General features: G+C 34.5%; 1 long non-coding RNA gene across 16 annotated transcripts in view; it reads right to left on the bottom strand.

The window, feature by feature from the left end:
• LOC101788210 (uncharacterized) overlaps nucleotides 1–13821 on the bottom strand; it is a 338370-nt gene that overhangs the window by 219240 nt on the left and 105309 nt on the right. For 2 of the 16 annotated variants that reach the window (XR_010047658.1, XR_010047664.1), the window contains exon 5: nucleotides 4369–4401. The exons of the other annotated variants lie outside the window; for them this stretch is intronic. This is a non-coding gene — a long non-coding RNA (uncharacterized LOC101788210). The remainder of the gene's footprint in view (nucleotides 1–4368; nucleotides 4402–13821) is intronic. 16 annotated transcript variants of the gene reach the window in all.

The following is a 13821-nucleotide window of genomic DNA, read 5'->3' as shown; positions in this document are numbered from 1 at the left end:
TTTTCTGATATCTCTGTAAACACTATAATTTCTGATAATATGACAATTTATGGAAGTTTGAGAGTCACTCAATTAGTTATTACTTAATTTCAACCTAACTTCTGCATAACTGCATCACAGTGTAGCTTCCATTCAGTCACTCAATAGTCATAATATAAAGTAATCTCAAGGAAATCACTAACCTAAGAGCAACCTCTGGTGGCAAATAGGCTGAGGTGGAAGCATGTTTACTGTAGTTTCACAATGTCCTTGACCACGTTGGATTAACAAGTAAAGTGTGGTGAAAGTTTTAGTGTTTTGATGTAGGCAAGGCAAGTGTGATGTTTTTGAGACTACAAAAAAAAAAAAAAAAAAAAAAAAAAAGTTACAAAGTCTAGGTTAAATTTTCTTTACTCAATTCTTACTTTTGTGACCTGAGTGACATGTAAAAGTTCAGTTAAATAGGAGTAAGAGCTCATATTGCACAGAATTTTTCAGCAGATGGAAAGAGAATCTTACTTAACAAAAGTTTATTATAAAATATAAATAACCAACTTTTTATATTTTAAAGATTATTCCAGTAAAATGAACAAAATGAATAAGATTACATTAATAAATTTGCCTTTCCTGAGTGTACATGAGAAGTCACATACTTTATTTGGGACAATTTTCAAAACATTGCCTCTGAGTAGTACATACTCATTCTCTTGAGGTTTATGCTCTTAAGGATACACAAAGTTTGACAATAAAGAATGACTTATACAGTACTCAGTAACTGTTCAATCCTTTGAGCTACGTACCATAAAGAACATTTAACAAGGAAGACCATATACACCTATTATGGTGAAACTGGATACATAGAATAACGCATTTAAACAATAGTAGGGCCACTTGCATTCACAAGCACTGTGTGGACTGTTTAGCTTTGCAGTTTATAGTCACTTGACTGCTGTCCTTATATTGGATAGAATTATGACTCCATGCTTCCGGAAGACCAGTAAGAATAAATGCAGGTCTTTGTTTCAATCACTTTCTTCACCGCTGACACAAAATACCCAACACCCACAATTTAAAGGAGGAGAGGAATTTTGGCCCATGAGAGGATTCAATCCATAGTCTGCTGGTCCCAAGGCAGGAAGGGCATGGCAGAAAGACCTGGCAGAGGAAAGCCACTTGGTTCATGGCAGCCAGGAAGGAGAGAAAAAAGGGAGGAGTTTGGGACAAAAATATTCCTTTCCAGGTCATGCACTCTGTGATCCAGGCCCAACCATGCCCATCTAACAGCAAGTCAGCCACAGCGTGCTCAGGAGCCAGCCACCTAAAAGCCTTATCTGTAAACACACAATGCCCTGAGGGAATATTTATGTTTAAGCCAAAAAAATCCTGTTTCAGTTACTTGTTTGTTTCATGGTACTGAGAATTGAGCCCGAGTACTGAGCTATTCCCTAGCACTTTCTGAAGAAAAAGATTTTGACCAACTTGCTAGATTAGGCCTGGATTTATAATACTCTTGCCTCAGGCTTTCAGAGTGCTGAGATTTCATGCAAGTAACACCACACTCACCTATTTTGTTTGATTTTTTACATGCAGAGGACCTTATACAACAGAATTTTCAATAATCTGATCCTTTTCTATATGTATCTTCTGTATGATTCCACAATTCACGATTATCTAGTCTACTAACCCTTTGCAAAAGCCTTAGTATTTTGTTCTCAATAATAATAATCATAGTTGACACAAAGGCCTAGCTCAGGAATTCTTGACAGGTGGTAAAGGAACCTGTAGGTCCCAAGACCCTTTCACAAGGTACATGGGTGAAAAGATTTTTATGCCAAAACATTGACTTTTTTTCACTGTGTTGACATTTGCATTAGAGGCACAAAGATAATGTTAGGGAAAACTGCTGGATCTGGGCATAAGTAAACGAAGTATACTAAACTTTATTATGAGTCAATGTGTTCATCACAACATAATGAACTTAACACTCATAATGACCTAACTGTTTCTATGGAATAGGGAGCGTGATTTGCTAATCCCTAGAGCATTTGGTAAACACTTGATTGTTGGCTCTGCAGTCAAGAACCAGGTAAATCTAAGAAGCTAGCTCACAGAACATTTGCCCAGGAGGTAGGAGACTCTGAATTTGATTCTTAGCCCCCAAAACAAACAAATGACAAATACCACTCATTTGTTATACTGTAAAATATTTGAGTATATTGTCATATTTTTCAGATAATTCTTTTTCCAGGAATGATGGGTCGTTTTCCTACTAGTTAAAATATTCAAGGCATTCAAAATATTTATTTTTTTTCTTTCCCACATTCTTTTATTATGGCTTAACTCCATTTGATCTAAATAATATTGAATTTCTTTCATGGGAACCTTTAATTGAGCATTTTCAGTTCACTGATGCATGAGGGGATCATTTTTGACAAAATATCAGCTCACTTACTTTATCAAAATAAAATTATTCTTGAGTAATTTTCTGACATAGTTATTCTCTTTTATGAGCTCTCACTATATCTCATTAACAGTTTCACAAATTACCATAATAACTTAGGGTGTCATGCTCATTAATTCTCATTTATGAATAAATTGCATTGACAAACCTAAAAAAATATTACAGGGAATTCCTAGCCTCCAGTATGAAACATATATCATTATACATTATCAAATGGGGATTATTTGAAACCAAAAGCTTCAGCATAAAAGTGGACTGTTAAGGTAACATCAGATTTTGCACTACAAATGCCTTTGTCCGTGCCAGAGTTCTAGGTGTAATGTGGAGACCTGGCCCTACACTCAGTGGAATCACAGTGATCTAGACAACCTGCCAAATGCTTCAGGGACATAAATCATCTCCTGAGTTTGAAGTTTCCTATTTTTATGATATTATTTTGTGATTACTTTTGCTTATTGGTGTAGGTCACCCTCAATGACTATTTCTATAAATTAAAAAAAGTACAAGTTATTTCAAATGGATTTTATAGGAAACAATAGAAATTACTTAATGTTGCTGTGAAGTGGCAAAAAGTTATACTTCAATCTTTGGGGATTTTCAAGAAATTATTTTAATAATTTAGGTGAACAATGGTAAATTTTTAAAAATAAAATTTGAAATATACGTAAATATTGATATATGTGCTATTAACTAAATATTACATAAATATTAATAAAACAGCTATAGCTCTTATAATTTAAGAGATATGACCTAATACATGTAGGATAAATCCAAATAAAGGTTTGTATTCATAAATCACAAAACTTTCCAATATCTTTAAAATATGTTTATTAAACCTTTTTTTTTTACAATTTTTAAAAATTACACTCATGCAGTATGCAGAGCTAGTCCATCTGTACTAATTTTCTTTATTTTTTTATAGATTCAAGCACATTTTATAAAGTTATGATATAAAAAAATAGTTCCTCACCCTTTATCTGTGGGAATTTGGTTCTAAGACTTCCTGTTAACGCCAAATGGCAAATTGTACAAAACTGTGAATATACTATGTAAAGTAGTATGGTAAACTTTAACTCATAAATGAGGCACCATAATAGAACAAAATAAAATATGAACATCAAGCAATCATCACCCAACAGAAATGTCAGTCTGAACAATTTATGAACAAAACAACCTTCACAAGAGCCCAGAAAACTCAGTAAGAGATCACAATGTCTGATTTTAGCATTGTTATACTAAATGACATGTTCAATAAAGCAAGAAGGATTTCCATACAAATCCAAAACCACTTATGACAGAAAGAGACACTTCTTAGAGGGAAGAGAAGGAATTAAGAAAGATCCAGTACTGGCACCACCAGAATAAAACTCCTTACTGGGCAGATGACCATGGGTTTCTCACTCAAGCCAAGAAAGAACACAAAGTCTCTCTCCCTGGGCTGGGGGAGGGAAGTAGACACAATTCACTGATTTTGAACCTCGGCCTGCACTCCCACTGCAGGTTAAATGCTGATTAGAATTCTTTAACCTCTCTCCACAGAGTGATGATTGTAGATAAGGCATTTGGACTCAGTTCTGTCCTAAGAAGAGGATTGCATAGACTGAATATCCTTCTAAATATTCCCCAGTGCAGGTTGAGAAACTCCATGACTGTTGATTTGGATGAACCATAGATCTGAGGCACACTCAATTGCAGAACTAAGAAGATGCTAGTTGCAGGCTCGTGTACACTATGAATGTAGGATATCAACTTGTATTGAAATAGCAGGAGTATTCACAGGCCCAGGAAAAATAGTTAAGACCCTGCTTACAATTTTTAAAAGGTTGGAGGAAAAAAAAGCCATAATGATCTTTGTGATGATTCCCTCTTCTCCCTAAAAATGAGACCTATCTGAAAAATAATCAGTCCTGAAAACTGTCTTGCCTTACCTGCCACTGCTAGTCTCATGCAGAGTGGGTTCTCTGTAAGACAAAGAAAGAGAGCTATTACCTTGTGTTTGCCAGAATCATACTGAGGATTTTTGTAGCTATATTCTTTAAAGCGATTAGCATGCAGTTATCTTTTTTGGCTGGATTTAGAATCAGGGTAGTAACTTTTTTCTCTGGTTTGGAGTCAGGGTAGTAACTAAATCTTAGAAGCAGTTTATATGTCCACCAACAGATGAATAGATAAAGAAAATGGGATATTTCCACCTGATGTAGTTTTACTCAGACATGAAGATAAATGAGAGTTATGTGTAGGAAAATTGATAAACCTTGAGACCATAATGTTAAGTGAAAAAAATCAGACACATAAGCTTAAAAGTCACATGGTTTCCCTATATGAGAAATCCAAAATATAAAGCGCAAAATGAAAAGTAGATAATAAGAAGCAGAGAGACAGTTTTGTAGAAAGGGAAAGGAAAAGAGCTGGAGGGTGGGGAGGGGAAAAGGAGAGAATGAAAAATAACGAGAATGTGTTATGTATAGGGACCAGTTCTCCACAAGGGCTGCAGACACTATGTATTACAAACATTTTTAACAAAAAGCCAAATGATGAAGGTTAGCATATATATCCACAGGAATGAGGAAAAAAAAATCAGAAATCCTTGAACTTAATATAAAGTAAGAAAAATTAAAATGCAACAGAATGCATCCATATTAGTGCAGATGAAACAAGAAAAAACAATTAGCTTGAAGACAGATCATACATACACAGTCAAAATGGAAGAAAGATAAAGAATGAATAGTAATGAAGACAGTTTTTATATGACATACAAGACAGCATTAGAAGTTCAGTGGCTTCTTTTATTGCAGCTAAAGAGAACTGAAGAATACAAATACTTCATCACAGGAAAGTTAAAATCACTAGACAGGCTTAATTCAACAAAGTTTGTTTTAAAACATATAACTAAGCTCTCAAAGGTAAAAGAAAAGCTTATCAGAACATCAAGATAAAAGAAACAAATAACAACTAAAAAGTCCAGACTCATGAAATGGGACAGGTTAGTAGAAACTTCACAAGCCTGGAGGAAGCTGTATTGAAACATACACAGTAATGAAGCATAAAACTGCTAACCACAAATACCATACTCAGTCTGGGTGGCAAAGTACACTTCTGATATTTCAGCTATTTGGGAGGGGGAGGCTGAGGCAAAAGCATCTTGAGTTTAAGACTAGCCTGGGAAAATTAACAAGACTCCATTTCAACATTTAAAAGCTAAACAACAAAACTGTATATGTAGGTCAGAATTCCCTGGAAATGTGTCCAGCAAAGCTATCACTTAGAGATGGAAGAAAGAGCAATGCATTCACAGAAAAACAAAAGCTGAGATCATTTAATACCACAAAAACTTTTTTTATATAAAAAAAAACCTCAAAGACCTTTAAACTAAAAAGAGATTGTAGTGAGAAAAAACATTTAAAGGTACAAAACTCACTGATAAGAATAAGAAATACATACAAATTCAAAATTGCTATAATTTCAAACAAATTAAGTCTTTAAGAATTTAGACCAAAACACAAAATAATAAGTATATTAATATGTTAAGAAACAATATAATGAGATGAAAAATGGGACATCAAAAATTTCAACTGTGGGGGAACGAAAGAAGTGAAAGCAGGTAAATTTTGTATTAGTATATTTTAGGTTTCTCAAAGCTCTTTGAGATCCTGTTACTATGCTATTTCTTCAAATTATATTGTTATAATAAATAACCGTTTGTGCAAGTATCAGTGCAGTCACAAAACAAAATCTGTCATAGGCACACCAAAAATGGTAAACAAGGAATCAAGACATGCTACTTGAGAAAATAATTTTATCATAGATAAAAACTGTAAGAAAGGGAGAAAGGAAGAGTACAACCACAATTAAACTAGAAAACAACTAGTAAGAAAACTGCAGTAGAAAAACTTTTCATATTGAAAATTAAATGTAAATGGGTTAAAATTTCCAACTTAATGACATAGAATGATTAAATTGCTTTTTATGAAAGGATTCAGCTGAATGTTACTTCCAAAAATCTCATTGCACCTCTAAGAAGACATACAGACCAGAATGAAAAAGGGTGTGCCATGCTAATGGAATAGAGGAGAGCAGGGGAAAGAGAATACAAGGAGGAGAAGGAGGAGGAGGAGGAGGAGAGACAGAAAGGGTGAGAGTAAGAGAGAGAAAGAGAGAGGGAGTTATATTACATTAGAAAAAATAGATTTTAAATCAACAGCAATAAAATAATACAAGAAAGGTCAACAAGAAAGGTTCAGCAGGAGGAAATGCCAATTCTAAATACATATACTCCCCACTATTCGAACAACAAAATAAATTTTAAAAAATATATTGGTACTGGGGCTGGGGATTTAGCTCAGCGGCATAAGCGCTTGCCTTGCAAGCAGGGAGTTGTGAGTTCGATCCCTGGTACCGATAAAAAAGAAAAAGACAAATATATATATATATATATATATATATATATATATATATGTACTAAAGTAACAGATGGACTCTTTTACAGTTCTACTAGTCTACTTCATCACCTTACTTTCAATAAGACAGATCATTCAAACAAAAAAATTAATAAACAAAGAACAAAATTAAATTACACCATAGACCAAATTAACCTAAGAATCATAAAAATCATTTCATTCCAACAGCTGTAAAATAAACATTTTTCTCACCAGTACACAAAATATTGTCCAAAGTAACCCACATTCCAGGTCCTGAGGCAAGTTTCAGTTAAGCAAAACATCATATCAAATAACTTTTCTGGAAAATTCAATGATAGTTTTCAGTAATAATAATTTGTGAAAGTGGAAAATTACAAATAACAACATGCTCCTGAACAACCAATGGATCAATGAGGTAGTTCAGTAAAGAATTGAAAAATGATAATGGAAACATAACACCAATGTTTACAGTATGCAGCATAATAAATATTACAATAAAAGTATAATGCTATCAATACTTAGCAATAAAAATAACAGAGTTCAAATAAACAATCTGAAACTGGACTTCAAAAACAAAGGAGGGAATGAAGGAAGTAAGGAAGAAAGGAAGTAAATGAAGGGAGAAGCCAAAACCAACAAGTTAATAAATTATAAAGATCAGGAAAGAAAATGTACATAAAAACATACAATGAATCAAAAAAAGAAGAGATAGCTTTTCAAAAAGATGAACAGCATTTAGAAACCATTAATTAATTTTTTTTTTTTTTTTGTCTTTTTCCTTTTTATCGGTACCGGGGATCGAACTCACGACTGCCTGCTTGCAAGGCAGGCGCTTATGCCGCTGAGCTAAATCCCCAGCCCTAGAAACCATTAATTAATAAGGAAGATAGAAGTTTAAATATGTTAAAAGATAAAAATAACATTTTAGCTGGCAGCAAAAAAATACAAAAGATCATCATTGCACATAATTGTGATCAACTGTATGCCAGCAAACATGATAATTAAAAGAAATGGGCAATTTCCTGCATATATATTAGCATATATCATAGTATTAGATTAGTATATATGATCATAGTAGTACTATGTAATACTGATACACTAATATGATGATAGTACTAATCATTGGCATATGATTCATATATACAATAAATATTGAATTGGCCAGGGATTTAGTTCAGCAGTATAAGCACCTGTCTGGCAAGCGTGAGGTTGTGAGTTTGATCCCTGGTACAAACAAAAATAATAATAATAATAACAATATTGAATCATGGAAAAATAGAAAACCTTAGCAGAACATTATTGTGATTGAATTAGTAATAAAAAATTTAATGTCAAAGATTAGAATCTGATAACTTGTGTGCTGAATTCTGTGAATTATTTAAAGAATTAAAATCGACTTCTGGGAGAACATGGCGGACAGATAGCAGCAGCTATGGAGGCTCTCTGAAAGAACCAGCTTGGAATTCAGGAATGGTGCGGAGTAAGGAGTCGTGAGCAGGTGGAGATATGCCCTGCTGACCCAAGAACAAACTGGGCTGAGAGAAACCAACTTGGAGTGCAATCCTGGTGCTGTAACAGGAACAGAAAAGCCTCAGTGTGGAAGCTGGAGCCCGTACCATTGGAAGCCGGGATTTGGATTTCCTGCTGCGTGGCGGCTGCATCTACATCGACTCGGCAGGGAGAGAGATGCACAGAAGCTCTGAGAACGGGAATCGGCGAACGGAGTTGAAAAAAGGACGGGCGGGAAGCTGTGCATTGACTTGCGGTGAGGTGAGTGAGAGAAACTGACACACTTCCCACTGTTTGGGAGACTCCAACAGAGGACATTGGGCAGACTTGCGGGAGCAGGGTGCTGCAGCGACTTCAGCCATGTATCCCCCTCTCAAGCGGGATTGGTGAGAAGTGCTTAGCCTGCTGACACTGCTGGCTGAGACCCAGTGGGCTAGCATAACCCAGATCCCAGAGCCTGAGGGTGACCTGGAGGGGCGGGCCCCGCATAGGCTGCCTGATCTGCAACTTCCTGGTGTGCTGCGGTGGGCGGGAACACCTAGCCGGCACAATTCAATCAGACTGTGGCTGACAGGAAAGGAAGCTGGGCCTCCTATATACGCTTGCATATATAAGGAACAAAGAATATGGGAAGAGGGAGCAACAAGAAAGGCCCTTTGGCCCCCAATCCTGAGAAACAGGCAATAGCGGACACTGCACCAATAGACATAAAGCGCCATCTAGAGAGCCTCATAGATCAGTTCAGGAATGAAGTTATTAATGACCTGAAGCTAGAAATAAGCAGAATAGTTAGAGAAATGCTAAGCACCACCCAAGAAAAAACAGATGGTGGAATGGAAGATCAGAAAAAGAGGGGAGAATTGTTTGATGGAGAAAATAGAGAAAGCATAGAATATGTGAAGCAGGTTCAAAGAGACTACCAGGAAACTAACTCTATTGAAAACTGGCATAACAGCTTGAAAGAAACTAAGGACAGACTATCTGAACTGGAGGGCAGATTTGTAATATGGGAGAATGAAATGAAAAACTTCTTAAAAGTAACAAAGAAACAAACAGCAATAATACAAAGACTAGAAGATGATAAGAGGATCAATAACTTAAGAATTAAGAACATAAAAGAAGAAGTAGGGACACAAACAAATGAACTACAAAAGCTACTCACAGAAATAATCCAGGAGAATTTTCCTAATTTAGCAAAAGGTAAAGATACTCAGTTGTATGAAGCATACAGGACCCCAGCCACCTACAACCCAAACAGAGCAATACCCAGGCATATAATAATTAAAATTCCAGAAATTCAATACAAGAACAGAATATTAAAAGCTGTCAGAGACAAGAAACAGACCACTTACAAGGGAACACCCATCAGAATTACAGCAGATTGCTCTGCACAAACCATCAAATCACGAAGAGCGTGGGGGGAAATAATTCAAGCTTTGAAAGATAATAATCTCCAGCCAAGATTGAGATATCCTGCACAACTGTCCCTGGAAATTGACGGAAAAACAAGGTGCTTCCAGGATAAAGAGGAACTAGGGGAATATGCAACCACCAATTCAACTCTACAGAGAATACTACAGGATATTCTAAAAAAGAAAAATACAAAGAATCCAGAAATAGTGGCAGAGAGGCCACAATGAATGGAGCAGAAAACAAAATGAAGAAGACAAACACAACTAATGACAGAAAAAGAGCTCAACAGAAATGAGGCAGAGAAGATTGGATGATAGGAACAGCTATTTTGGAGAAAATGATGTCTTAATAGGTAATACTGATTTAGTATCATCTTGTTTTGAAGTCTCATCAAGCTTTTGTTCTTCTGTCTCTATTGATCTAAACAGGTTGTATCTTATTGGATTTTATTATGTATGATAGTATAAGCAAAAACTTTTAAAGACAAGGAGATTATACAGAAACCATTGTTCGTTTTCTGTTGGTTGATTCTAAGTACCCCGTAATGCTGTCATTCTCTTAAATGGTTTAACATTGTTTTGATATATTTGATGCTACAGTATACGAAGTTATACTCAAAGATTTCAAGGAAAGAGACAATATTAAGTAACTACTTTTATGTCAGGATTATCTTGTGGTGAAACACTATTCTGCTTAAATGGTTATGTTTTGATCTGTGCTGTTTTGCTGTTATGCCCTCTTTTATCTCAATCTCCACTTCATTATTTACTTTTTTATTTTTATCCTTTTAATTAAGGGAAAAATAAATAAAAAATAGCAGGATATATTATAGTAACCCACTTTGACTTTCCATTATCTTGATATAAAGCCCTGTATTACTCTCACCATCTTGTTTTTGACTCATGTCCCCCTATTCTGTTTTGCTTGATAGTACCAGGTTCAAAAGTTTAAGCAACAGCTGTGAAGATAGTGAGATTCATTATAACGCCCATTCTCCTTGACTATTATCTACTTTTGAAGACCTATAATGTCTCCAATGTTTTGGTTTTGTCGGTTTTGTTCTTTACTGTTTTGTTCAATTTTATTATAACTGATGATATAGGCAATTCTATTAGAGATAGCGGGAGGCATTATGGTAACCATTGTTGATCACCTTGTATTATGGTTTTACATTATCTATTATGTCCACCCTTTTGATTTGACTGACTGTTCTGTTATGTCACATTTGGTTCTACTCCCTTCCAAAAAAGTAATAAGAACTGTGGGAGCAACAAACCCAAAATGGGTAATTGTCATTGTACAAAAGAGAGGAAAAGAAAGTGCTCTAAATGATATAACTGCATGTATATATAAGTGTATAAGATAGATAGTGATATCACTGAGTTTTGTTGGATCATTGAACAGAACTGTTTGCAGTCTCACTGTTGGAATGTCCACTTTACAAGCTTTAATTTTGTGACTTGAACAATTATCTCTAAGATGACAATATGTAATCCATTAACTAGTGATTTCCTATTGTTTATTTTTTTCTGTAAATCTGTATAACTTATACCCTTTCTCTGCTTTTTTTCTCCTTAAATAAAATTTTAAAAAAATAAGGAATTAAAATCAGTTGTTCTCAATTTATTCTAATACAAATTGGAGAAGAGGTTAATATTTCAAACTCAGTTTATGAGGTAGATAGCATTACCCTCATATCAAAAGGAAGTAAAAATAAAGCAAAATAAAACAAATCAAAACAAAAAAAATAACTAGATAAAATACAAATCAACTCCCAAGATAAATATAGACAAAAAATCCTTAACAGACTATTTGTAAACCAAATCCTATGGCACACATATGCAGAGGTTTCTTTACCATAATAAGTAGAATCAATTGAAAGAACTCAAGGGTAGTTCAATATGTAAAATGCATAGCATGATATATGACATGAAAAGAATTAAAGATAAAAACCATGTCATCTAGTTAATAAATGTGGAGAACATATTTGATAAAGTCTAACATCACTTATGATAAAAAAATTCCTGAACATATTGGGTACAGAAAAAAATGTACCTCAATATAAAAGACCGTGCATGACAAGACTATAGCTATTTGGCCAATTATTTTGTTGCTGGGAAGAAATAATTGGCAAACACAATTTAAAGGAGCAAATGGTTTAGTTGGCGCATGGTTTTGAAGGTCTGGGTTCGGTTGGCCAGCGAAGGTGCCCAGGCAGGGCCCTCACTGTGGACCGGTACAGCAGGGAGGCTGCTCCTCCCGCGCAGGTGGTGGGAAGGAGCACAGAGGACCCGAACTGTGACCTTTCCAAGGCGCAGCCCACAGACTCCCCCCAGCCTGGGCTCCATCTATCAGCAGAGTGTGCAGGTGTGAATGTTAGCGGATTCATCTACTGAAGAAGGCAGTGACCCCGTGATCGCACCATGCTGATAGGAGCCTTTTAACCCAGTCAGTCTGAAAGTTAAGATTGCCTGACACCAACTAACATCATATTGAATGGAAAAAAGCGGGCAGCTTATATTTATACATGATACAAGAAAACGACCCACTTTCAATAGTTTTATTCAACATTGTTCTAGAATTTCTAAACACAACACTCAAGCAAGAACAAGAGATTCATAACATCTAAATCTAAAAGAAATTCAAATTGTCATTGATAGCACAGATTATGAAGCAAATTACAGAAAACTACGAAGTATCAGCCAAAGCCAATCTAAAAGAATTAATTAAAAAATTTAGCATATTTCTGGGATAAGAAATTTTAAAATAGTATTTCTGTACATCAAGGGCAAATTATGAAAAATAAATAAATAAATACATAAACTAGTGATTGTTTTTCCATTACCTGCCCAGTAAGATAAAATAGGGATAAATTTGGTCAGAGGACTTTTCAATGAAAATTATAAAACACTGATGAGAAAAGATACACATATTCAGCAAACATTGAAAAGACATTCTGTGCTCCCAGACTGAAAGAATCACTATTGTTAAAATGCCATACTCCAAACAAAACAAAGCAAAACCACAATAACAACAACAAAAACCCTAAACTCTACCAAAACATCAGTGACATTCTTCACATAAGTAGAATAAAAAACACTAAAATCCACATAGAACTATACAAATAAATAATAGATTAAAAATCACTAAAATAGTTGAAGCAGTCTTGATTAAAAATACCAAAGCACGATATTATCCTATTTCCATTCAAAATATGCTACACAATTTTAGCAATTGAAATAACATTATCATGGTATAAAAAAGACACATAGACCAATGGAATTGAATGGATAACATAAGAAGTTAGTCCACATGTGTACAGGTAACTTTGTAGAATTTTTACAAACAATCAGGCAAGAAAAAGAAATACAAACTTGCTAAGAAAACAAAGTTGCTAAAATATGAATTGGACATTGGATAGTATCTTCAATAAATAAAGCTATAAAAATTAGATATTTATATGTAAATAAGAAAATAGAACCCTATCATAATGTATAAAAATGAACCTAAAATGCATTAATGTCTTTAAAATAACATCAGAAATTATGAATATACTAGGGGAAAATTGCTGAAATTGCTTTAAGACACTGGAATGGACAAATATTGGTTTTGGATAAGCCACAAAAGCATGGAAACAAAATTAAAAACAGACAAATATAATCTGATAACACTTAAAAGCCTCTACATGCTACATGAAAAAAAAAATCAACAGTGCATAGATTGGCACAGAAACAATGAAAATATTAGAAAACTAATGACTGGTTATCTGCATTCCTAAATGAAACACATAAGTAACCCATGAAACAATATTGAAAATTTTACAATAAAAATTAGCAATAGATATTTCTAAAAATAAGGTATACAAATGGCTAACACATACATGGAAAAAAGCTTATATCAGTAATCATCAGGAAAATGCAGATTAAAAACTAAGTTAGATATTACCTCAGCCAAGGCAGATTATCTATTATTTAAAAAGAAGAAGATAAAAGATAACAAGTTCTAACAAGGATGTGGAGAAAAGACATTTTATGCCATTGT

Source organism: Cavia porcellus, unplaced genomic scaffold (assembly GCF_034190915.1).
Source record: "Cavia porcellus strain 051 isolate PalLab524CR breed Dunkin Hartley unplaced genomic scaffold, mCavPor4.1 scaffold_5, whole genome shotgun sequence".
Lineage (NCBI taxonomy): Eukaryota > Metazoa > Chordata > Mammalia > Rodentia > Caviidae > Cavia > Cavia porcellus.
This window is presented reverse-complemented; position numbering and strand designations above follow the sequence as displayed.